We start from the raw sequence: 27,963 nt of genomic DNA on the forward strand, positions 1-27,963 counted from the left end.
TAGTCCTGACAAATACAAACAAATATAACAAGAGAGGATTTTATAAAATTGAAACTGTCAGATAAAACACAGGCTATTTGATTAAAGTACTTGGCAATCAGTGATGAAAGCTCGTGGTTTCCTTTTAAAACTTTCCAAGTGCTTTTCAATGTAGGTTTCATCAGCCACTGTCCCAGTATGGGCCCCTGGTAGTAAAGAATCTGTATGTTCATCTTTGCATTGATTCCATTGTAGTAGCCTGATGGCTTATCTTTTATTCCCTGCTCTTTCAGGGATCAATGAGCTTTTCAGTTCTTATCCTACCTGATATCTAAGCAGAATTTGACACTGTTCTACTCTGTCCTTGACTTTTATGACATAACACATTCCTAACAATCCTCTTACCTCTTTGGCTCACTTTTTCTCAGCCTCCTTTCTTGTCTCCTTTATCTCTGCCCATTCTTTAAATGTTCCTTAGTACCCTCTTCTCATTTCACACAAACTCCTGATTCAATTTGATTTCAAATATATACCCAAATATTTACTGAAATATATATTCCAGAAAAAGTATCTCCTGAGCCCCATGCCCCAAGCCCAGTCTCCTGCTACTGAATTTCTAAAATTGGACATTCAATTTCACCACAATTTTAGTTTTACAACACTGAATGTATTATCTTCTCCTGAACCCACTATCCCATCCTCCCAAACTTGCTTATCTTCTGTGTTTCCTATCTCTGAAAATAATACCCAGCATCATTCAGTTGCCCAAGCCAGATACTTGGTCTACATTCTTAACTCCTCTTCCTCTGCCACAACTCACATCAAAGCAGTGACCAAATCCTACAACCTAGATATGTCTTGATATACCAATATCTCACTATAGCCACTATTTCTCATCTATCCTCATCACCATTCTCTCTCCATGACCTCCATACTGGTCCTCTGGCCTCTAGGTTTGAACCCCTTGCTCTGGTTTGAAAATAATGGTGTCTCCTTCAAAACTCATGTTGAAACTTAATCCCCAATACAACAACAGTAGTAACCTTTGGAAGGTGAATAAATCATGAAGGCTCTGCCCTTATGCAACTTTATAAAAGAACTCAGAGTTGAGGCCGGTGCAGTGGCTCACGCCTGTAATCCCAGCACTTTGGGAGGCCGAGGCGGGTGGATCACGAGGTCAGGAGACGGAGACCATCCTGGCTAGCACGGTGAAACCCCGTCTCTACTAAAAATACAAAAATTAGCTGGGAGTGGTGGCGGGTGCCTGTAGTCCCAGCTACTCGGGAGGCTGAGGCAGGAGAATGGCTTGAACCCGGGAGGTGGAGTTTGCAGTGAGCCGAGATCACGCCACTGTACTCCAGTCTGGGCAATACAGCGAAACTCCGTCCCTAAAAAAAAAAAAAAAAAGAACTCAGAGTTAGTTGAAAGGAGTGTCCTCTTGCCATTCCCTCCCTTTGGCCACCTAAGAACATATTATTCACCCCACTGGAGGATGTAGCAACAAGGTGCCATCTTAGAAGTCAGGAAACAATAGATGTTGGAGAGGATGTGGAGAAATAGGAACACTTTTACACTGTTGGTGGGATTGTAAACTAGTTCAACCATTATGGAAAACAGTATGGCAATTCCTCAAGGATCTAGAACTAGATGTACCATATGACCCAGCCATCCCACTACTGGGTATATACCCAAAGGATTATAAATTACTCTACTACAAAGACACATGTACACGTATGTTTATTGCGGCACTATTCACAATAGCAAAGACTTGGAATCAACCCAAATGTCCATCTGTGACAGACTGGATTAAGAAAATGTGGCACATATACACCATGGAATACTATGCAGCCATCAAAAAGGATGAGTTTGCGTCCTTTGTAGGGACATGGATGCAGCTGGAAACCATCATTCTTAGCAAACTATCACAAGAAGAGAAAACCAAACACCGCATGTTCTCACTCATGGGTGGGAACTGAACAATGAGATCACTTGGACTCAGGAAGGGGAACATCACACACTGGGGCCTATCATGGGGAGGGGGGAGGAGGGAGGGATTGCATTGGGGAGTTATACATGATATAAACGTTATGCACATGTACCCTAGAACTTAAAGTATAATAAAAAAAAAAAAAAAAAAGAAGTGTAACGCCAAAGGTTCTCGCCTTAGCGGCAGCCCGCAGTGACAAAAAGACATGGATCGGACCAAGAGAAAAAAAGCTGTAGACTTTATTGAGCAGAGTGGCAGTACAAAGCTTCCACAGCGTGGAAGGGGTCCCAAGCCGGTAGCCAGTGTTAGATTTTTCAATTACCTTTAAACTCTTTAAGACGGGAAATACTTGGGTGCAGCAGGAAGATGTTACCAGAGGAGAAACAGAGACAATTAACATGTCTCAGATCTAGAGGAGAACCGGAATTGTAATTTAAGTTTTATCTATTTTATAACCTTGCAGTGGCATGGCAAAGGACACAGGATCTCACAGGAGTTTACAAATTGTATTTACAAGGAATTGGAATTGGGAGCATAGATAAGGTCTGCTGATCTCAGAAAAACGGACTTTTAACATTCCTGTTAGTTTCAGGGGAGGGGGAAGGGAGAGAGGACACAGGGAAGCTTACAACAGAATGTTCGCTGTTTCTAGCTTTCTTGGGGAAGAAAACAGAGGCACAAATTCTGATGTTAGGAATATTTTCAGCTTATATCTTCAATATTATTCATCCAGAACCAAAGTAAGTCCTGATGCAGGAAAGGAGTGAGTTTCACAGCTTTCTGAGTCCCTACTGGACCCAGGAAGCCCTCTCAGTCCCTGCTCTAGATAGGACACCCCAACTCCTGTTGGGAACTGGGCTGCGGCCGTTCTGGCTACTTTCTGCTGATTAGGGGCGAAGAAGGCTCCCTGCAGTTGTGGTGTCCTCCAAAGGCTAACTTTTTAAGTTAGTGAGGGTCCAACGGGTCGATCCACGGGTCCACAGTAGAAGTCGTGAGTTGAGCTCATTTGAGGTTCCATTTCTAACACCATTTGTAGCTTGATGGCCTCGATCTTGGAGGAAACAAATTTGACAAGGAGGTTAAAAATGCAAGGCCCAAAATCGAGTAATAGTAGGATGGCTGTCGCGGGGCCTAGAAAGGGAAGCAGCCAAGGTATCCACTGATTAACCATATTCCAGGACCCTGAGTGTTCAAGCTCCTTTTTTCTTCTTTCTATTCGTTCTTATTTATTTGACCTTTTCAGTAATGATTCCTGACTGGTTAACGAAATAGCCACTTTCTTTTCCTAAGAAGAGGCAAATTCCTCCTCTTTCAGCTGTTAATAAGTCTAGGGCTCTCCTGTTTTGAAGGACTACCGCAGCTAGAGAATTAAGCTGGCTTTGTAGGGTCACTAGGGAGTTGGCAATTTGTTCCATGTCATCATTTAATTTTCGTGATAATTTATAATAAATTGGGTGGAGGAGGTTATGCCTCCAATTCCAGTCCCAAACCTGCCCAGTATTCCGGCTCCTACAGTAAAAGGGACAATAAGGGCTCGTGTGTGGCGAGATTGGAGTATAAGGAGAATTTGTAACTCCTGTTCCGTATATATGGACATGGGAGGTGCTAGAAACGAGAGAAAGCATAGTTCTTTCGGAGTGTCATTTAGGTATTGACAGGCTGTGTTATTATAGATGAAAAAAATGCCTGAAGTTAGACAGGTGAAACCTGAGGTTTTGCACTAGCCTCTACTGACTATTTGTTTTTCGTATTCCTAGGATTTGGGTGTTGCAAGGACTGTTACATTTTCTTACTAACCCTTGAGCTTTTAAATGGCTAACAATATCCTGTAATCCTCTGAGAGCTTTAGGCCTTAAGGTATATTGCCTTTAATAAGGAAAAATGGTGGGGTCTTTTAGCTTGATTTGGACTGGATGGGCATTCTTTGCCCTTCCAAATTGTCCTTTTAAGGCCCAGACCTCAAAGTTGATTCCTTCTTTAAGTAGGGGGCAACAAATGGGTAATTTGTTCCCCATATTCCTGTAGATAATGGCCCCAGCTTTGGCTAATATGTCCCTCCTTAAAAAGGGTGTGGGACTTTTGGGCATAACAAGAAAGGCATGTGAAAAGAGCAAAGTCTCCTAATTGCAGCTGAGGAGGCAAGAGAAATACCTGGTTACAGGCTGTTCTAAGATTCCTCGGATAGTAATAGACTTTGAGGACAGTCGTTCAGGGCAGGAGATTAAAACTGAGAAGGCTGCGCCAGTGTCCAGAAAGAAGTCCACTTCCTGGCCCATTAAGTCAACCTTACCAGGGGCTCTGTGAGGGTGATGGCATGAGCTGGCGCACAGGTTGTACCACAGATTGTACCTGAGAGGTGCTAAGGAAGGGCAAAGCCTATCTGGGGGGCAATGGAGGAAATGCCTTAAGGCTTTTACTATTCACATGAAAATTACAGACCTGTCTTTAAATTGTCCTGATGTAGGCAACCATACCCTATGGTGGAGAACTGGCCCTTTAAAATAGCCATCGAACGGCGACACATGCCTAAACCCTGGAAGGCACCATGAACGGGGATCTTCTGGACACCACCCCCAAAATTTAAGACTTCTAAATAGGGAATCTTGATTTTGCCTAGCGGGAATAACCTTGCTTGTGAGATGAGGAAAGAAGTCTTGCCGGCAGACATTAGGACTCAGGAGGCAGAGGTCAGAAGATGTGGCAGTCTCACACTCAGTAACCCTTGCAGGGGGAGTCTCTGGTGGGGCCATGGTCTCAACCAGGAAATCTGGGAGACTAGAATGTCTGCTTATAACTCCTGGGTGTACTTCGGGACCACCACAGAAAGTGAAAGAGTAGGAACTGGGTCTAGACTAACTAACGTTCCCAGGACCGGAGGGTCGGGGGTTGTTAGAGAGCGCTTTTCCAGACTGCCTAACACCCGTGTCTTTAGTCCAGCAGCTGTGCTAATCGTCTTTAAGTGGCCAACAGGTGCCCAGTTTAGCCTCTGAATTCTAAGGAAATACAGGACAGAATAGCAAGCAAAAGAGGTCCCGTTGTACTCACCACGTGAGGATCTGGATGCCTTTCCTGGAGATCATCCTGGCTGGCTCGCCACAATGGAAAGCCAAAGGTCTTGCCATAGCCACACCAAAGATTTGGTGAGGCAGCAACCTGTGGTGAGAGAGAGACACAGACAGGACCACGGGAAAAAAAGCTGTAGACTTTATTGAGCAGAGTGACAGTGCAAAGCTTCCACAGAGTGGAAGGGGTCCCTAGCAGGTAGCCAGTGTTAGATTTTTCAATTACCTTTTAAACTCTTTAAGGCGGGAAATATATATGGCGGGAAGATGTTACCAGAGCGAGAAACAAAGACAATTAACATATCTCACATCTTGAGGAGAATCGGAATTGTAACTTAAGTTTTATTTACTTTATAACCTTGCAGCAGCATGACAAAGGAGACAGGATCTCATAGGACTTTACAAACTGTGTTTACAAGGAATTGGAATTGGGAGCATAGATAAGGTCTGCTGATCACAGAAAAACGGACTTTTAACATTCCTTTTAGTTTCAGGGGAGGGGGAAGGGAGAGAGGGAGAGAGGACACAGGGAAGCTTACAACAAAATGTTTGCTGTTTATAGCTTTCTTGGGGAACAAAACAGAGGCACAAATTCTGATGTTAGGAATATTTTCAGCATATATCTTCAATATTATTTATCCAGGACCAAAGTAAGTCCTGATGCAGGAAAGGAGTGAGTTTCACAGCTTTCTGAGCCCCTATTAAACCCAGGAAGCCCAGCTGGAACCTTCTCTCAGAAGCCGAGTGTAGCCTCCAGCAGACACCAATCCTGCCAGAGCTTTGATCTTGAACTTTCCAGCCTCCAGAACAGTGAGCAGTATATTTCTGTTCTTTATCCAGTCTCAGGTATTTTATTAAAGCAGCACAAATGAACTAAGATGGAAATTTGTTGACAATAAAACTAAATTATGTAAAATATTTAAAAGAGGTTTATTCTGAGCCGATATGAGTGACCATGTCCTGGGGAACAGTTTCAAGAAATCCTGAGAAAGTGTGCCCAAGGTGGTGAAGTTACAGTTTGGTTTTACAGATTTTAAAGAGACAGAAGTCACAGACAAATATATATATCAATACATGTAAGGTATTGATTTGGTTTGGCCCAGAAAAGCAGGACATCTCAATGCCAGGGCTTACAGGTCATAGGTAGATTCAAAGATTTTCTGACCGACAGTTGGTTGAAAGGAGTAAAGCTTTGTTTAAAGACTTGAAATCAGTAGAAAGACATTCTTGAGTTAAGGTAAGGGGAGTTGTGGAGACCAAAGTTCTTGTTATACAGATGAAGCCTTATAGGTGACAGGCATCAGATAGAACAGATGCAAATGTCTCTTTTTGGACCTTAAAAGGTGTCTGACTCTTAGTTAATCTTTCCTAAATCAGGGAAAGGCCTGGCTGCATTAATAGAGATTGTCTGCCGGTGCAAATTTTCCCCACCAAAGGCAGCTTTGCAGGGCCATTTTAAATTATGTCACAGAAATGTATTTTGGAGTAAAGTATTTTGATTTCCTTCAGGGTCTGCTATCTGTCATGTAATGCTGTACCAGAGTAGGTTGGAATTTAATATCTTATTGCCTCAAAGAGGCAGGCTTATGATCTCTATTTTAATGTCAATGCTGGTCAGTTGTTCCTAAACTCCAATAGGAAGAGAGTATAATAAGGAGTGCCTGACTTCCCTTTTTGTCATGGCTGAGAATTTAGTTTTTCAGATTTCTCTGGGGGTCTCTTTGGCCCAAAGAGGGTCTGGTCATTTGGTTGAGGGCTAGGATTTTATTTTTGGCTTACAAGTTGGTACCATAAGTAAGGTATTGTTATAACAAATACCTGAAAATATGGAAACAGCTTTGGAACTAGATAATGGGTAGAGGCTTGACCAATTTTTAAGTGCATGCTAGAAAAAGCCTAGATTGCTGTGAATGGAGCATTAAGGGCAATTCTGGTGAGGGCTCAGAAGAGAAAAGCAGTATAAAAGCTTCCATGTTAGATATTATCTAGGTGGTCATGAACAGACTGTGGGTAGAAATGTGGAGAGAAAAGAGCATTTTGAAGACATCTTACATGGAAATAAGGCATATCTTATTGGAAACTGAAGGAAAGGTCATCTTTGTTACAAAGTGGCAAAAAACTGGCTGAATTATGTTCATGTCCTAATCCTTTGTGGAAGGCAAAATTTAAGGGCCATGAACTAAGACATTTGGTGGAAGAAATCTCTAGGCAAAGTGTTCAGGGTAGTGCATGGTTTTTCTTAACCACTTATAGTAAAGTGTGAGAAGAGAAAAAATAGCTCAAGATCGAATTTACAATCAAAAGTAGAGCGGAAGGTAAAGATCTGGAAAACTTTCAGCTTGGTTATATGAAGAACAAAAGTATGGCTAAACAAGGAAAACTGAGGGTGTGGCCAAGCTACTTATTGATAAAGAGATTAGTATGAATGGAGGGAAGCCAGATGCTGCTGATCAAAACAATGGAAGAATCATTCTGAAGGCATTTTGGAGATCTTTGAGACTGCCACTCCCATCACAGGCCAAGAATGACAGAGCCTTGAAGGCAGAAGTTTCAAAGGAGGGGCCCAGGGCACCTGTGGAACCTTGGGGCTTGCTGCCCAGGGCCACCTCAAGTCTCTCCTCCCCCATACTCTAGTGAACTGCTCCCAACTGTGGGGTTAAAAGGTGTCAACATTCATCATCGAAGTGGTGCTAAGATTGCAAGCATGCAAAGTACACAAGCTGTGGAGGCATTGCTACCTCCACCTAGATATCAAAGGATGACTCAGAGAGTCTTAGGAGGCCAGGCAAAGAAATGCCACAGGAGCAGGGTGGCTGCAGAGAGTCTCCAGTAGAGCAATGCCTAGCAGAGTCAGGGGTGGGGCCACTGCAAAAAGTCCCCACCAGGGCAATGCCTAGCAGGTCTGTGAAGGTGGAGTCACCACAGAGTCTCTACTCAGGCAATGTCTCATGAAGCTGTGGGAGTAAGGCTGCCCTGAAACTCTAGAACTCTAGAACTGCCAGAGTGCAATCCCAGCTTGCAGGCACCTGACTCCAACTTGTGAGAACTGCTACATGAGCAGCACCCAGCAAAGTCACGAGGGTGGGATTCCCCCAGGGCCTTTGGAGCCCAACTTTAGTCTCAGTATGTCTATAAGACAGGAGATAGAGCCGAAAAAGATTATTCTCAAGCTTTGATATTCAACGTTGTTTTCCCTTTTTGGTTTTGGACTTACTTGAAATGTATTACTTCTTTCTTCTTGCCTATTTCTCCCTTTTGAGATGAAAATGTCTGTGTCATGCTTATCCCACCATTGTATTTTGGAAATAAATAATTTGTTTGATTTCACAGGCTCATAGCTAAAGAGTAATTTGCCTGAGATGACTCATACCTTGAGGCTCACTCATATCTGATTTAGATGATATTTAGATAAGACTTTGGACTTAGACTTTAAAGTTGATTCTGAAACAAGTTAAGACTTTTGGGGGCTATTGGGATGGAATGATGTATTTTGTATGTGAAAAAAACATGAATTTTGAGGATCCAAGAGTGGAATGCTATGATTTAAATCAGATGTCTTCTCCAAAACTCATGTTATAACTTAATGCCCAATGCAATAGTATTAAGAAGTATGACTTGTGAAAGGTGATTTAACCTGTGGATTCTGCCCTCATGAATGGGACTGTTGCAGCTTTTTTACTCCAATAGTTCAGCAAGCAGGAGGGAGTGGCACCAGTGGCTTTGCCTCTTCACTCCTATACCTTGGTGAGTAGGAGGGAGTTTTGTGCCCAGCAGCTTCACTTCTTCTCTCCTATTGTTCGTGAGAAGGAGAAAGAGTTATAGATTTTTTATTCCCACCGCCCACCGCTCAGCACGGTTTCCATTCCTGCATTTCAGTGAATTCCAGGTTCTTGTCCCACAACGAAGAGGAATAAGGTGCATGAACACTGGAGAGTGACTAAGGCAGTGTAGACTTTTATTGAGCCACAGAAAGAAAGCTCTCAGTGGGAGGGAGACCCAAAAGTGGGTTGCCGGCTGTGAGGCTGAGTCTGGGGTTTTTATGGGCTTAAAATAGGGGAATGCATGCTGATTTGTCCATGAGTGGTCTTGGAAAAAGTACCTTTGGATTGAAAAGGCATCATTCGAAGGAACCAATCAAGAGAGAGTGGGCAAGACAGGGATGGAAGTTCTCACTCCTATCATGAACTCTATCCAGAATTGGCAGTTTGATTTTCAGGTTTTAGACTGTCCTTGGCTTGAAGGTTGGGTTACAATGGGGATTGTCCCTGTCTGCCTAAGAAATTTGTCTGTCTCCTGTCACTATCAGGATTAGCACCCTTATAAATGGGCTCAAGGTTGAAGAGAGCACCCTCTTGCCTGTCACTTTTGCTATGAAAGGACACAGTGTTTGTCCCTCGGGAGGCTGCGGCAATGGGACAGCATCTTGGAAGCAGAGAGCACCCCTCACCAGACACTAATGCTAGAATCTTGATCTTGAACTTCCTAGCCTCCAGAACCAGGAGACCAATTATTCAAGACTGAATAATTTGTAAATTATTCAGTTTGTAGTATTTTGTTACAGCAGCAAAAGTGGACTAAGATAACCCTCTGATCTACACATCACAGCCCAGAATAAATGTGCAAAAATATAATTTTTCTCCTGTCAACTTTGTGCTTAGAACACTTTGGTAGTTCCTTTCCCCTTAAGGACAAGGTTGAAACTCCTTAATGTGGCTTAAGTGGTTGACTCCTGTGGTTTCATGTCTCCTCAACCTCCCCTTGAACTATTTGCTTCAGTTTCTAACCTATTATTTCCTTGAATATGTCATGCTCTTTCTTTCTACAAGACCTTTGCATCCTCTACCCAAATTCATCTTAGAGGATTCTTCAAAGAATATCTGCTAATGTGTATTATCAAGTGATCTCATGTGTAATCTTTTTCCAATGGAATATCTCTAAATAGCCCTGATATTTCTGTACTGAATCCTTAATACTGACCATTGATACATGGGTGGATCCAGGTTATATAGGACTTGAATAGTGTTTGTTTGGGAAAGACAACTGTAAGAAAAAATATGCAAATCATGAATACAAAATTAGATACAAAAATTAATATTTATTTGCAATAAAAACAATAATAAGTGCATTGGTGCCTTGGAGATTCAGATACATTTTTTCTGAGATCTCTTTAGGCCATTTCCCAGATACACTTACAAAGAATGTATTCTGATTGCAACCTGGCTTCCAGTCTTCACTCAGGGCACTGCCACTTTCAACAATAATCAGCATTCAGAGTTGCCCATGCATGTGATTGGTTGTGGAACTCAAACTTCTTTAGCTTCATGATAAATGTTTCTTCCCCCTGAAGTTCTGATATTTTAATAGTTTTTAAGTGTTTCAGCTAATACAAATGCTTATTGGCTTCTTTAGTTGTAATTCTGACTAAAACTTGGGAAACAGAGAATATGGAAATCTAGCAAGATATTTCTCCATGTCCTTTTTGGGGTGTCAGTAAATTAACCAAGAAAGTGCTTGCTTCTATGTGACATCACAGCTCTGTCATCATTTTTAGGATATTCTAAGTCAAGTGGTTCTCAAATCCGGCTATATATGAAAATCATCTGGAGAACTCTTCACAAATATAAACTTTGGCTTCCAATTGTAAAATACTAAGTCAAAATCTCTCAAAGTAGAGACTATAAATGTATCTTTCCAATAAGCTCTGCTTGTATTTGTATGTGGTTAGTTCAGCACCAATCTAAGACTGGCATTTGGAAACAACATGTCTAAAGAATAAAGATTAGAGGTCTGGATCCTGGAAGAACAAATAGGCTCAATCAGTGCATTTAATGTTCCTCGAATACTTTTGTAATAAAGGGAATTATTGGTTCTAAGAAGCTGGATACCCAGATTCCTAGACTTCCACATTAGGATGGCCAATTTATTCTGAAACCCTAACAAGTTTTGGTAGAGAAAAGAAAAAAAGCACCCCGTACTGGTCCAAATGTTTTGAAAACAAAAGCTTTGGAGTATCACAAATTTTCACCCTGTAAAATTAAAATATACATTAGTGCATATGATTGTCCTATCCACTATATAAACAGTGAATGTGAATTAAAACCAAAACTGAGAAAAAATTTAAAGGCAAATATCTTAGTAATTCCATCAATTGAAAAAGCACTATCAATCAGGTTACAAAGAAACATGTAGATTTTATTAGGACACATACTTTTATGTATTCCTGATATTGTTAAAATGTGTATGCTATTCTCTCCCCAGGAATAAGAAGACTAGTTGAATATGCCATTTTCACTTTCACAGAACTCATTTCCTCTGAAGGCAAGTGTCTAATTTCTGAAAAGTGCGCATATGAGTGATGTTCTATGTATAACTTCATCATTAGCATTCTTTTTATTTGAGATTCAATAATACCACTAGAATTTTCAGTTAATTTTTTCTAAAGAATCTTTGTAATAATATATTTTAAAAAGAATTGCTTTAGTCTCTTCTGTGTGGGATGAGAAGATTTTGGAGACCTTGTCTTCTAAATCAGTTTTAGAAAAGAATTTTCCACATACTATATTCTGTTACTATATAAGTAGTGGTGAGAAAGAATACTTAAAAGTGGAAGAAAGAACAGGGAAGTCTTTTCATACTCCTTTAAGTTTAAGACTCGAAATTTTACTTTGTATTTTCTTCAAAAGAGAAATTAGTTGTGTTCAGTTTTGTCTTAAGAATAATTACTTTATTGTTTTTAATAAAAATAGCATTTGCTCATTATTTGTAAAATTCAAGCAGTACAAAAACCTACCAAGAAGAGAGAGGCTTCTAACCTAAAATTATACTACCCAGAAATTACCATAGGTCTCTATGCACATATGCAGAGAGAACAATGAATGGATGTTTGGGTGGACAGATGGATAATTATTTTGTATCTCCAGTCCCTGGAGTAGAATCTGCCTCATATTAAGTACTCAATAAAAATACAGTGCATGAATAAATCGAATTGTCTATTTTTTTTCTAGTGCCATACTGCCCAGACTGGAATTCCAGTTCTACCACTTATTGGCTGTTTGACCTTGAAAAAGATACTTAACATCTGTGCATCTCAATTTTCTCATCTGTAAAATGGGGATAGCCATAATACACACCTTCATCAAGGACATTCTTAAGTGAAATTGTTGGTTTATTTTTTACTTTATATGTGCGGTGATTAGGTATACAGTGGCTACCAAGAAAATGTGGTGCCACTGCCTTGCTTCTTGTTAAACTGCCAGCAGTTTAACCACCATTGCTTTAGCACCTTTAGTAAAAATGTTAACATGGTGAAAATGACAAATAAAACCTTCATATAGTCATTAAAGTAGTTTTGGCCATACAGACCCCCTGAAACTGTTTGTAAGATGGATGTTGACCACAGATCCCCTGAAACTGCTTGCGGACCTCATTTTGAGAATCATTACTTTAAACCATCTCTTGGCAAAATGGAATCCATTCATAGCCAGAATTCTCAGGTTTTTTTCAACTCGTCTTCTTTCTGGGCAACTGCTTACAGAAGTGGATGAATGTTTTGTTTCTGTTTGGTGGCCACCACTCTTAGAAGCTTTTGCGTGAGACTGGACCCTTTCCTTATTTGGTTGCTGCTAGTGGATCTATGACTGTTCTCTTTCTTCATTTTACTGGATAAGAGAGATTCTGTGATTGGACTACCTTCCACCACCTTCATCCATAAATATTTTTGGGTTTTTGAATTAATTAAAATCATCGTATTTTTTCTTCACTATTTTAGTTAGGTTTTCTCTTCCATTGATTAGGAATTTGTATCTACTAAGGTTTAGTCTAAGGAGCAAAAACACTATGGGTGTTGTGGGATAAGATATTTCATTTGGAATTGTGGAGAAAGTTGGAGAAGAGGACTTGAAGAGAAGTTTGAGGATCAGAGACAGAGTCACCACTCAGTCCCCTTGAGAAACCAAGTATGTCTAGCCAACAAAATAGGACCACAGAGGGGAAATCTGTGGAGAGGTCTATGAAAAGTTGTTGCCTCTGAATAACCACGACCTCTGTGTGCCCATAGCCAAGCATCTGGGGTGGATCGGAGGCTCTGTTGGTCAACAATAACAGTAGTCAAGAAAAGCTAAATGTGGAGCAGAAAGGCGTGATGACGAGCTGGCCCTCGTCTGGTACCCTTCTTCTGTCTGTCTCTGATTCTGCCTATGAGAAGATTTTCAAATGGTTATGGCCATTGCTTTTTACACCTTCTAAATAGCATATAACTTCCTTTCTTGGCCGACTTCAATCTGGAGAGATACAAGAAAGAGACTTAGGGAAAATGTAATTAATTCCCAGCTTAGCTTCACTGACAAGAATACAAACTACCAGAGTATAATATGCCAGATGTTATGTTTTTAAGGCATAAATATTAAACTTATCAAATTATTTTCTAGATAAGAAGTATCACAGAATTTCCTAAAGAATGTCCCTTATTTTGCATGAAAAAAACTGAGAAGAAAATTCCATTGATTTGAATAATGCTATCCATATAGGCTCTATGGAGTTAAATGATTTTTTTCACAAGAGTTAAAATTATTAACATTATCGTCATGTAGAAGTCATCCTTAATTTTCTATAACCTAAGGCACTTCTTGGTGCATGTTATTTAGATATATTTCAATAGCAAAATGAAGCAGTAATGTATTCTTTCTATCACCAGAAAAGAGTTAACTATACATTATATATATGAATATGCACACGCAAATATATAAGACATGCACATATCTGTATATACTCATATCTACAGGATATTACATGGTCTCTTACCTGTATTCAAGCTTAATAAGTGTTTCCTATTGAGAGAGGATATAAATTAGAAGTGTATGCGATTCATTAAATCATCCTTATGGGTTTTGTTCTAGTTCATAAAGGTCTATGAAACACAGAAACATTGGTTTATAATCTGCTTTCTTTTCTTTCTTGTTGTATCTTCCCACCTCAGACATTTTCATTATAGGCTGTATAGTGGCTTAGATTTCATATGTTTTGGAAGGATACAAATATTCCCTCAACAACAATGCTTTATTGATAAATAAAGTTTCTTTTGAAGTGTCTTGGATCTATAATTTCTTTGGGGAAGTTTTTAAAGAAGGTTTTGTGATTTTAATTTTTTTCAGAAGAAATTTTATACTTAGATATTTTTCAAGGAAAAATAGTGCTTTCATTGAGGTTACTTTGCCAAAATAGTCACAGAATGTTAGAATAGGAAGAGATAAGAGATATGTTGGGGTTTATTTAGCCCAATTCTTTATAGATAATGAAACAAAGATCTTTAATGAATACACGACTTGTTCATACAGGGTCATACAGCTATTTAGTGGCAGAACAAGTGCTGTCTTTCATGGTCTCCTGAATGTCAGTAAAATGCTTTTTTTTTTTTTTTTTTCTTTGAGACAAAGTCTTGCTCTGTCACCCAGGCTGGAGTGCAGTGGTGCTCACTGCAACCTCAGCCTCCAGGGTTCAAACCATTCTCATGCCTCAGCCTCCCAAATTGCTGGGATTAGAAGTATATACCACCATACCTGGCTAATTTTTTTGTAATTTTTGTAGAGATGAGGTTTCTCCATATTGGCCAGGCTGGTTTCGAACTCCTGGCCTTAAGTGATCTGCCTGTCTCAACCTCCCAAAGTGCTGGGATTGGAGACATGAGGCACCTTGCTTGGCCAAAATGCTCTTTTCTTAAGAATACTTAATTGAGGAATATGTTACATAGCCTTTGATATAGTTTGATTATGTGTCCCCACCCAAATCTCACCTTGAATTATAAACCCCATGTGTGAAGGGAGGGACCAGGTGGAGGTAATTGAATCATGGGGGTGGATTCCCCCATGCTGTTCTTATGATAATGAGTGAGTTCCCACAAGATCTGATAATTTTATAAGCATCTGGCATTTCCCTTGCTCTCAGTCATTTCTCTTGCCTGTTGCCATGTGAGATGTTGCCTGTTTCACCTTCTGCCATGATTGTAAGTTTCCTGAGGCATCCCATGCCATGCAGAACTGTGAGTCAATTAAATCTCTTTTCTTTATAAATTACCCAGTCTCAAGTATGTCTTCATAGCAGTGTGAAAATGGACTAACACAGCCCATAAGTCATCCACTTCAAGTGAATAAGTCAATGATTTCTAGTAAGTTTACCAACTTATACAAACATCACCACAAATCAGTTTTAAAACATTTTCATCACACCAGTAAGGTCCCAAGTGCCCATTTACTCTTATTCCCTGTCGCTAGCTTCCTCTACCCTAGGACACTGCCTAGTGTATTTGCCTCTGTAAATTTGCTTTTTAGTTTGATGCTCTTTGTACCACAATATGATGTTTGATAAAAGTATTCTTGCCTTCCCTACTTACATGAATATCATCAATGTAAACTTTAACACCTTTTCTGGAGTATAGCAATCTTACAAAAACATTGTATTTATCCTTTTAAACGGTCTTACAAATGAAAATATATCATTTCTGACCTAATTCTGGTTAATTACGTATGAGAAATTTTTTTCTTGCAAATATTTTTGTAGGGTATTTCTAACATCCAATAGAATGACTGCTTATCATTAAGATATAAAAAATTATTTCATTTCTTAGGATTCATTTATTCCTGATGAAATTTTATTTTCTTGTAAAATAGAATCAGTGTATGCTTACTTTCAAGCTAGTTTATCCTCTTTTATTTTGTTAGAAAAACAGAAATAATGGATAAAATATGGAAATAAATTTGGATACACATCATATCTGATTTGAAATGCCATTTTAGGAGATAAAACTAGAGATTTCATTTCTATTAGAACTGAGAATGGAGAACCCTGTCTAGTAATTCCAAGAGCAACAACACACTTAAATCCAAAATTCCCTAAGGATTTTTTGTAGCCTGTGATGATTGTACACACGGATTCACACAGGGCTAAAAAGTATGAATTCAAAATACGAGAATACAAATTCCCATAATAAGAAATAAAGTGGCGAGTCATGGTGTCTCACACCTGTAATTCCAGCACTTTGGGAGCCCAAGGCAGGCGGATCACAACGTCAGGAGTGAGACCAGCCTGACCAGTATGGTGAAACCCCGTCTCTACTGAAAACACAAAAATTAGCTCGGCCTGGTGGCACACACCTGTAATCCCAGCTACACAGGAGGCTGAGGCAGGAGAACCGCCTGAACCCAGGAGGCGGAGATTGCAGTGAGCCAAGATCGCACCACTGCCCTCGAGCCAGAGTAAGACTCCATCTCAAAATAAATAAATAAATAAATAAATAAATAAATAAATAAATAACTTAAGTATTATGATATATTGATTTCAGAAGCTTATGTTTTGGCCATAAAATCAATGTAAAATGAGGTTTCATGCAGAAACTTGATCATTTTTCATCAGAATGGTTCATCATTTTCAATATCGGTATCATTTGAATAAAGCATTAGGCCTGGCTTCCTTCTACGCTGTCGCTGACTGCAGGTGGTTGAGGCCCCTGTGCCCGGAGGGAGGCAGTGGTGACCAGTAATGCCTGGGAAACACCAGGGGGGGACATTATGGAGCTAGAAATACCCTCGGAGGAGTCTGAGAGCCAGAAGGAGAGGCAAAAGGCATTTGTTGACCTTAATTTGTACTATACTCTTTGCTGAGCACCAAGGAGCTTAAACTAAGTAAGAAATGGTCTGGTCCCTAACCTCAAGGAGCCTGTAGAGGAGTTGTGGCATCTTTCCTCCTCCCACCCCCCTGCCCTCCAAAAATAAAAAGGAGGGCAAAGGAAAAAATTCCTGAAACACTCAGACGATCACAAGTTGCTGGAAAACGCACAGATAAAAATTTTTACTGGAGACATTTGACCTGGAAAAAAGAAATCAGCTGAAGCGGCTAAGGTGGCAGTATTTGAAGGCTGACATTCAACAAAAGAATGAGACTTATTTTGTATAGCCTTAGGAAGCGGAATCTACCCCTCTGACCTTATCACTAAGAGATCTATGGATATCGCAATTTTGGATAAGGGATTATAGACCTGTACTTCCCTTATAGGGTTGTTATGAAGATTTAAACAAGATAAACTGAAAACACATTACACAGTGCTGGAGTGACAGAGGGAAGTCAAAGCACCATTATAGACTCGGATGAGAAATCAAAAACAAGAGAAAATGGTGTTACAGATGACCTGGATGCTCCCAAGGCCAAAAAAGAAAAAAAAAAAAAAAACCTAAAATGAAAGAAAAGCTAAATGGTGATACTGAAGAAGGATTCAATAGACTTTCAGGTGAATTCTCTAAATCTCATAAGAAGAGAAGATCTACCAAATGGAAATATTGATGAATATGAAAAAAAATCAAAGCGAGTATCATCATTAGATAGTTCTACTCATAAATCAAGTGATAATAAACTAGAGGAGACCTTAACACGTGAACAGGAAGAAGGAGCCTTCTCTTATTTCTGTATTTCTGGAAAGACTATAAAGTTTCTGAAAGGTCAAGGGGTAACATATCTCTTTCCTATTCAAGTTAAGACCTTGTCCTGTATATGAAGGAAAAGATTTAATAGCTCGAGCATGGACAGGAACAGGAAAGATTTTTTTTCTTTTCTTTTTTCTTTTTTTTTTTTTTTTGCCATCCCTTTGATTGAAAGACTCCAAAGAAATTAAGAAACAATTTTTAAAAAGCTGCTCACCAAAGGTACTTGTTTCGGCCCCAACTAGGGAACTGGCAAACCAAGTAGCCAAAGACTTCAAAGATAAAACTAGGAAACTCAGCGTGGCGTGTTTTTATGGTGGAACACTATATCAAAGCCCAATTAATCATATGCAAAATGGTATTGACATCTTGGTTGGAACCCCTGGTCATATCAAAAACCGTCTGCAGAGTGGCTGATTGGATCTTTCTAGACTGCACCATGTTATGCTTGATGAAGTGGATCAAATGTTAGATTTAGGTTTTGATGAGCAAGTTGAACATATGATTCACGAATCCTATAAAACTGATTCTGAAGACAATCCTCAGACTTTACTTTTTTCTGCAACTTGCCCACAGTGGGTACACAAAGTTGCAAAAAAAATTACATGAAATCCAGATATGAACAGGTTGACCTTGTTGGAAAAATGACTCAAAAGACTGCAAGTACTGTGGAACGCTTGGTCATTCAGTGTCATTGGTCTCAGAGGCCAGCAGTTATTGGAGGTGTCCTTCAAGTCTACAGTGGGTCTGAGGGGAGGGCTATTATTTTCTGTGAGAACAAGAAGAATGTAACTGAAATGGTCATGAATCCACATATAAAACAGAATACCCAGTGTTTACATGCGGATATTGCACAGTCACAAAGAGAAATTACATGAAAAGACTTCAGAGAAGATAGTTTTAAAGTTTTGGTGGCAACCAATGTGGCTGCCCATAGTTTGCACATTCCTGAAGTAGACCTGGTGATTCAACATTCTCCTCCTCAGGATATTGAGTCCTATATCCATCGCTCTGGATGGACAGGTAGAGCTGGACAGGGATTTGTATATGTTTTCATTAACCAAGAGAAAAAGGTCAACTAAGATATGTGGAACAAAAAGCAGCAATTACTTTTAAACGTGTAGGTGTTCCTTCTACAATGGGTTTGGTTAAATCTAAAAGCATGGATACCATCAGGTTTCTGACTTCCGTTTCTTATGCTGATGTTGATTTTTTCTGACCATCAGCTCAGGGACTGATAGAAGAGAAAGGGGTGCCGGGTGCGGTGGTTCATGCCTGTAATCCCAGCACTTTGGGAGGCCGAGGTGGGCAGACCACGAGGTCAGGAGATAGAGATCATCCTGGCTAAGACGGTGAAACCCCGTCTCTACTAAAAATACAAAAAATTAGCCAGGCGTGGTGGCGGGCGCCGGTAGTCCCAGCTACTCAGAAGGCTAAGGCAGGAGAATGGCGTGAACCCAGGAGGCGGAGCTTGCACTGAGCCGAGATCGGGCCACTGCACTCCAGCCTGGATGACAGAGCAAGGGTCAGTGGATGCATTGGCTACAACTTTAGCCCACATTTCTGGTGCATCAAGCTTTGAACCACGATCTTTGATCGCTCCTGAAGACCATGACTCTGGAAAGCCTAGAGGAAATACAGGCTATCCCCTGTGCCTGGAAAGAACTTAACAGAAAGCTGAGTAGTAATGCAGTGTCTCGAATTACCAGCATGTGCCTCCTGAAAGGAAATATGGGTGTTTGCTTTGATGTTTCTACAACTGAGTCAGAAAGGTTACAGGCAGAGTGGCATGATTCCAATTGGATACTCTCAGTACCAGGCAAATTACCTGAAACTGAAGAATATTATGATGGAAACAACTCTAATCCCAGACAGAGGAGTTGACTGGTCAAGTGGCTGGTTGGGTAGGTCAGGGGGATCAGGTGGTCGATCTGGTGGCCGGTCAGGTAGACAGAGTCGACAAGGGAGTCACTCAGGAAGCTAACAAGATGGTAGAAGAGGAAGTGGGAATAGAAATCGATCAACAAGTAAGGGTCACAAATGGAGTTTTGACTGAGTATTTGATAGTTAATCTGCCAATATCAGCTTGCCTATTTCTGCCTAGTTATGTACATTATCCACCAAAAATTAGCCCGTGATAGTTGAGGTATGTGTCTGCTATTTTCAAAGAAGTTGGTCGTATTTTTTTTTTAAAGTATTTCACAAGAATGGTTGTAAACAAATCTACTTATCCAGTTATACCTTTGAATTAAGAAACCTTTTATTGTCTCTTTTTAGAAAAAAATTAGAATATTAGATAATTAAAGACATTTGAAAAGGTAAGATTTTGTTTTTCATTTTATGCAGCTATAAAGTTGGGTTTTGAGGTGTTTCTATTATTCCTTCAACTGAAATTATCTCCTCTACTTCTCCAAATTGTGAACCCTATAAAATAACAAAATGTATTTATCCATTAAATTATGTATCCCTATAATTTTAGGACTGTAAGGAGCCAGAGTGTCTGTCTTTTGCTATTCAGAGGGTGGTTCCTACACCAGCAGCTTCAGCATCATTTGAAAACTTTTAGTAAGTGCAGAATCTTAGGTTCAACCATAGACCCCCTGAATCAAAATTTGCATTTGCACAAAACAAGTTTTTAATTTAATGAAATCCAGTTTATCAAATATCCTTTTATGGATCATGCTTTTTGTGTCAAGTCTAATAACTCCTTCCTAGCCTTAGATCTCAAAGATTTGCTCCTATATTTTTCAAATAAAAATTTTAGTTTTACATTTTACATTTAAGTTTACGATTCATTTTGAGTTAATTTTTAAATAAACTACGAAACAGTTGTAGCTTATTTTATTTTATTTTTTGCATGTGGATGACTAATTGCCCTACCACTGTTAGTTGAAAAGGCTAACTTTCCTCCATTGAATTGTTTTTGTACCTTTGTAAAAAGGCAGTTGGGTATATTTGAGTGAGTCTACATTTGGATTCTCTATTCTGTTCCATTTTTTTATGTCCCTATCCCTCTAGCAACAACACTATTTTGATTATTGTAGATATATTGAAATTAGATATCCTGATTCCTCCCACTATACAGTCAACTCTCCATATCTGTGGGTTCCTATATACGAGTTCAGCCAACTTTGAATCAAAAATATTCAAATACAAAATTGTGCCTGAACTAAACACATACAGACATTTTTTCTTGTCAGTATTCCCTGAACAATACAGTAAACAGCTATTGACATAGCATTTACATGATATTAGGTATTATAAGTAATCTAGAGATGATTTTAAAGTATATGGGAGGAGGTACACAGATTATATACAAATACTATGCTATTTTATATAAGGGACTTGAGCATCTGAAGATTTTTGCTATCCACAGGAGGTCCTGGAACCAATCCCCCACAGATACCAAAGATCAACTGTATTTATTTTTTCAAAATAATTTTAGTTATTCTGGTTCATGTACCTTTTCATTTTAATTTTAGAATGATGTTGTCTATAACTGCAAAAATATATTGCTAGGATTTTGATAGGAATTATATTAAATGTATAGATCAGTTTCTACAGAATAGATATCTTTACTGTCAAATCTTCCAGTCCATGAGCACAATATGTCTCTTCATTTATTCAGATTGTCAATTAAAGTGTCATGTAGTTTCCAGTATATCAGTCCTATACATGTTTCATAAGATTTGCACCTAAATATTTAACCTTTTTAGCAATTGTAAGTGGTACTGCATTTTCTATTTTAATATCCATGTGTTCATTGCTAGTACATAGAAGTACAGATGATTTTGTACATGTATCTTATATCCTGTGACCTTGCTTAGCTCAATCATTAGCTTAAGGATTTTTTATCCATTCCTTGGGATTTTCTACATAAATCAATCATGTCATCCACAAGTTGCAACAGTTTCATTTCTTCCTTTCTGGTCTGTACAATTTTTGCTTCCTTTTCTTTTCTTTTTATTTTTGAGACAGGGTTTCACTCTGTCACTGAGGCTGAGTGCAGTGGCATGATTATGGCTCACTGGCAGCCTCAAACCCCCAGGCTCAAGTGATCCTCCCACCTCAGCCTCCTCAGTAGCTGGGATTACAGTCACGCACCACCATGCCTAGCTAAATGTTTTTATTTTTTGTACAGAGAGAGGTGGAGGCTACAGTGAGCTGTGAGCATAGCACTGCACTCAGCCTGGGTGACAGCGCAAAACCCTATCTCAAATAAGTAAATAAATAAATATTGACACAGCCTTGAATTTCTGAAAGAAACCCTGGCTGATTATTGTACTTAATTCTTTTTATAGTTTGCTGAATTCTATTTGCTAATATTTATTAAGGATGCTTGCATCTATATTCATGAGTGATACTATTCTATAGTTTTATTTTTTGTACTGTCTGTAGAGTTTTATTATTAGGGTAAAACTAGGTTTATAAAATGAATCAAGAAGTATTCATTCATCTTACATTTTCTGTAAGAGATTGTGCAGAATTTATATTAACACTTACTTAAATATTTAGTAGATTTCTCCAGAGGAAATACATGAGCCCAGAGAGATTTCTTTTTGAAGGTTTTTAAACTGCGAGTTTAATTATCTTAATGGTTACAGGGATATTCAAATTATCTATTTTGCATTAGGCACATTGTAGTAGTTTGTGTTTTTCAAGGAATCAATCTATTTCATGTAAGTTGTCAAACTTAAGTGTGTAAAGGTGTTTGTAGTACTCCCTTATGATACTTTCGATGGCTGCAGAGCCTGCAGTGATATCCTGTTTCATTCCTAATACCGGTAATCTGTGTCTTCTCTTTGTCACTGCTGCTAGAGATTTTTCAATTTTATTGATCTGTTAAAAAAATAACTTTGTTTCATTAATTTCCTCTTTGTTTTTCTGTTTTCAATGTCATTGATTTCAGGTTTTATCTATTTCCTCCTTTATATTTGCTTTCAGTTTATTCTGCCCTTCCTCTTCTAGATTATCAAGGTGGGAGGCTAGACTATTGGTTTAAGACTATTCCTCTTTTCTAATGTATGCATTTAGTGCTTTAAATTTCTCTCTCAGATCTTCCCTAGCACAAATTTCAACAGGTTGCATTTTCATTTTCATTCACTTTTTTTTATTATTTCCCTCAAGACTCCCTTTTTAACTCTTAGATGATTTAGAAGTGTTTAGTTTCCAAGAGCTTGGAGATTGTCTTGCTATCTTTCTGCTATTTATTTCTACCTTATTTCTGTTGTGGTCAGAGAACATACTGTTTAATTGTGTTTCTTTTAAATTCCTTAGGGTTTGTTTTATGACCTAGATATGGTCTATCTCAGTGCATGGTTCATGGGCACTTGAAAATAATGTGTATTCTGTTGTTGTTGGATGGAGTGTCCTATAAATAAACATTTTCTAGCCATAACATTTTCTACAAACGTTGATAAGATTTTATTGATTAATGGTGCTCTTCTACACTCTTGCTGATTTCTTTCTAGTTATCCTATGAATTGTTGAGAGAGAGGTGTTGAAGTCTCCAACTTATTTGTAAATTTGACTATTTCTCCTTTCAGTTCTATCAGTTTTGCTTTATATATTTAACAGTTCTGTTGCTTGCTCTATACATATTTAGGATTGCTATGTCTTCTAAGTGGATTGATCACTTTATTATTATATAGTAATTTTCCCTGTCTCTGATAACTTTATTTGGTCAGAAGTCTATTTTATCGGGTATTAATATAGCCACTCTTGTTTTTCCTTTGATTGATAAATCTTCTTTCTTGCATGATAAATCTTCTTTTTTTACTTTCAACCTGCTTATATTATTATATTTGAAATGAATTTCTTATAGACAATATATAATTGATTTGTGTTTTTAATCCATCCTGCCAATGTCTGGCTTTTAATTGGTTTACTTAGACCATAAGAATAAACTGCCGCAGAGGAATCTGCTGTCTAATTCGGAGATAAAGATTGTAGAAATCATGTTTTATTATCTACCTCTTCCTAGTCTCAACTATTGGCACTAGACACTAGGATTAGAAACCTTAAAAACATCTTAGATTTCTCTCTCTTACTCACCTTCCAATAATAACTAACATTTATGGAGCACTCACTATGTATGAGGCACTCCCCTAATCATTTCACGTGCATTAACTCATTTAATTTTTATATTTGGCAAATGAGACAACTGAGGCTTAGAGAAGGAAGGATTATAGAGATAGTGACTCAGGTGTATGTGACTCCACAGCAGTACTTCCCCACGAGCCTCCCCAGCCTCAATAGTTTTGCCTTTGCAATGCTTCTATAGTCCATCCCATGTTTGCCATTTTTGCTACCTATGGAAGTTCAGATCTTGTTTTTGCTCTCCATGTATGATTCTAAAAACCTTCTATTGGCACTCCCTTCCACCACAATCTCCTTTCTCCAATTCATCTTAGACCCTCAGTGGCATCATGGAAAGGATTTGGAATGTGAGTTGAATTTAGATCACAGTTAAAACTTTACTTTCCTGTATTACCTGGGCAAGTTAGTTAACCTCTTCATATTTAAATTTATTTGTCTGCAAAATGTAAATAATTTTACCACCCACGTGATAATATTATATATTTCACCTGTAGTAGATTTCACATGCAATATGATTTGGCAGTGTCCCCACCCAAATCTCATCTTGAACTGTAGTTCCCATAATCCCCACATGTCATGGGAGGAACCCGGTAGGAGGTAATTGAATCATGGGGACAGTTACCCCCATGAGTTCTCGTGACAGTGAGTGGATTCTCATGAGATCTGATGATTTTTATAAGGGGCTTTTCCCCTTTGTGCTCAGCACTCCTTGCTGCCACCATGTGAAGAGAGATGTGCTTGCGTCTTCTTCCGCCATGATTGCAAGTTTCCTGAGGCCTCCCCAGTCACGCTGAACTGTGAGTCAATCAAATCTCTTTCCTTTATAAATTACCTAGCCTCAGGTGTGTCTTTATTAGCAGCATGAGAACCAACTAATACAATATGTAAAATGCCAAGTGCAGTGCCAGCACATACTAGACACTTAATATATATTCATTACCTTCCCTTATTACCTCCCTATGACTCAATTATATCATCTACGAGTTCAAGATAATTAATCTTTCTATTTTATAAGGTTGTTGTGTATATTAAATAACAAAGTACATAAAAACTGCTTAGCAAGAAGGTTGATATATGGCTGTTATTCAGCAGGATCAGTAAATATTTTGGGGAATGGATATCAATCCTAAAAATCTGTTACTCAGTTGTTAGAGTTTTCATCTTTAAAAAGAACAAGCTGGCCGGACGCTGTGGCTTCAAGGTGGGCAGATTACCTGAGGTCAGGAGTTCAAGACCAGCCTGAAAAACATGACAAAACCCTGTCTCTACTGAAAATACAAAAATTTAGCCAGGCATGGTGGGGTACACCTGTAATACCAGCTACTTGTGAAGCTGAGGCATGAGAATCACTTGAAGGAGGTGGAGATTGCAGTGAGCCAAGATCATGCCACTCACTCCAGCCTAGGTGACAAAGTGACACTCTATCTCAAAAAAAGGAAAGTAAAAAGAAAAAGAGAAGAAAAGAAAAACCTTAATTTGTAACTTGAAGGCCTTTGAGGATTAAATGTGAAATGTGTTAAAATTCTTAGCACTTTTCATGCCTCTTATAGACCCTTGATGAAGGCCCTCATTTTCTTGCCCTTGTTCTCTCTTTCCTTGAGGAATTCATGTGTTTTCTCTAATTTGTGTTCATTAAACATTTAAATGAAAATGACAGAATGACACAAGGTATATTCTGCGAGTTGAATATGTGAAAACAGTAACCACATAGTTTCGCATATTGAATAAAAAATAAATTCCAAAAAGTAAATTATTAAAAATCTACTTTTGTTTTTCTCACAAAGCTCTTGTTCTTCATGCTATTTCTTTTTTCCCTCTCAATGTCCCTATCTCTACTAACCATCTTAAATGGTCGTGTTCCACTTTAATTCCTCAATGCCTGTACTTTAAGAGGCCTAAAGTCACCCAAGTCACCTAACAATCATCTATATGAGTTTAATTGAGATTAAAATTGTCAGTCATTTGGGTTACTCATGAGTTAGTGACAGAATTCTACCTTGCAGGGCAGAAAACCTACAGCTGACTCTTAGCTACAGCAGATTTCTTTTAAAATAACAACACGATACAAATAATAGAAAGAGTACTTAACTGAGAGTTAAGAAAACTGAGTCCTGATGCCAGTCCTGATACGACCTACGTGACCCTGGGCAAGTGTTTGATCTCTCTGGCTATGAGTTCTTGTTTCATAAAATAAGAAATTTAAATGCCATAGTTTCTGCTAAGTGCCATGATCCTAGGTGCTATATTATGTCTTTCTAAAACTGGAATGATTCAGATTATCAACAGACTACTTCACCTTCTTAGGAAAAAAATTTGCAGCAACTCTTTTTATGTTAAAATTTCACCCTGAATTCACCCGGAGGCTCATAGTGAAGAAATCAAAACATTCAATGTGCCCAAGGTCAGTAAGTCTGAATCAATTATCACAGGAGATTATGGGTACTAATGTGTTTACATGGCATGCTCTCTTCTCCTGGAGCCTTTGTGTGGCTTAAAGACTGCTCTTTATTACCAAATAAAAAAGCTCCTTGCCACCTACACTCAAGAATATAGCAATAATGGATTATCATTATTCCTGACAGCATATGCTAATTCATAGACTTTTAAAGGAAAAGAAAGCAGAGACTACAAAATGAATCGTTCTATGCTCTCTGAATCTACCATTCTTTGTCATGCAATAACTTTCACATACAATTCAGTGCCATAATATTTTATTTTGATAAAAACAATCTGTTCTAGTATGACCTTCTGATGTACTTGTAACTATCATCATTTATTATATAGGGCTGTTTAAATATAAATGTTAAACAGCAATATTTTAAAAGATGATCCTATTTTTGTGCGAAAAGTTAAAATATGGAATCTGGAAAGGAGATAAGGTCAGCTTTGCCAATTTATGCACACTTTTGTTTATCCATTCTACAGATATTTTTGAGGGCCTGTCATATGCCAGACACTGTTATAGGTAGCAGAGAAGATAAAGATCAACAAGGGAATGTTTGCTTCCTTTGAAGAGATTACATTATATGTGGATTTGACAGAAATGGCCACATAGCTCCAGTGTCCAGAAAAAGATGGTCCGTTGTAGGACTTTTAAAAATAAGTTTTTTTCCAAATGTATTTTTGTACATGTTTGCATACAAGATTGAATTAGTTTCCTAGGGCTGCCGTAACAAATTATCACAAATTAAGATGGTTGAAAACAACAAAAATGTGTTGTCCCACATTTCTAGAGACCAGAAGTCTGAAATAGGGTGTCATGAAGACCATGCTCCCTCTGAAAGCTCTTGGGGAGGATCCTTTTTTGTCTCTCCCTAGCTTCTGGTGGCTCCAGCAATCCTTGGTGTTCCTTGGCTGGTGACAGCATAACTCCAATTGTTATCTGCATCTTCACATGACTGTCTTACCCCAGGTACATCTGCGTCCAAATTTCCCTCTTCTTATAAAGATAAGAGTCACTGGATAAGGCCCATCCTCATTCAGTATGACCTCATACAACTTGCTTACACCTGCAAAAACCCTATTTCCAAATAAGGCCATATTCACAGTTTACAGGGGGACACGAATTTGGAAGGGGATGCTATTCAACCCATTACAAACATGAACATAAACCAATATTAACAGTTTTTGTATCATATTCTACTTCTTTCAATTAATGTTCATTTTCCGTTAAGATACTATTGCCTTTTACTTTTGAAGTCTCTTTTTGAAACTGTCCTTAAGCTTTCTGAATGATTTTCAAATTTGTTGGCTACATTGTGGTTTGTGACTCAAGTTGTATAATATTTCCTTGTTTGTTGTTATTGTTTCCTGAGATGAGACTCTTTATTTGAACTTTACATTGACGGCTTGTTGGACTCAAATGTTTATAACAGTTTTCCAGTAAAATTAGTGAGGATAATCTGACTTATTACAGACACTGGACACTTTGAGAGTGTTATACATATTTGTCTTACTAGAACCGTAGGATTATTTTAATCACTTTTCCTTTTAGATAATTTTAAAATATTTCTTTCCTGTCATAAGTGCCATTCTCTACATTTTTTCTTTTTCTTTGTTTTCTTTTTTAAATGTGAATGGGAAATTAGCTATACCCCAATTGAGACTCTCATTCTAGTCAACCAAACCATTAGGGCAAATTTTTGAAATAATGCCCTTTACCTAGTTTGTCTCTTGTCTCTTAATCTAAAAATAGAACAAACCCCAACACATACTCCAGATGATGAACCCTGCGGCTAACTACTAGCATCCAGCATCGGCAACACACTCAGTACCCTACCCCTACATCCTGGATGCCTTTCTAGCAATATTTTGTAATCCCTGCTGCCTTCACTACCTAATAAACTTCCTTGATCAAGAGTAATCATGATCA

The 27,963-nt window shown here is 38.5% G+C and overlaps 1 protein-coding gene and 1 pseudogene across 1 annotated transcript in view; both read left to right on the forward strand.

Annotated features, from left to right (window-relative positions):
* The window catches only part of GPR149 (G protein-coupled receptor 149), a 106,895-nt gene that overhangs the window by 67,493 nt on the left and 11,439 nt on the right, over window positions 1-27,963 (forward strand). The gene's annotated exons all lie outside the window — the stretch shown is intronic.
* On the forward strand, window positions 17,659-19,548 carry LOC117079668 (annotated as a pseudogene).

Source organism: Trachypithecus francoisi, unplaced genomic scaffold (genome assembly GCF_009764315.1).
Source record: "Trachypithecus francoisi isolate TF-2019V2 unplaced genomic scaffold, Tfra_2.0 Lachesis_group0, whole genome shotgun sequence".
NCBI lineage: Eukaryota > Metazoa > Chordata > Mammalia > Primates > Cercopithecidae > Trachypithecus > Trachypithecus francoisi.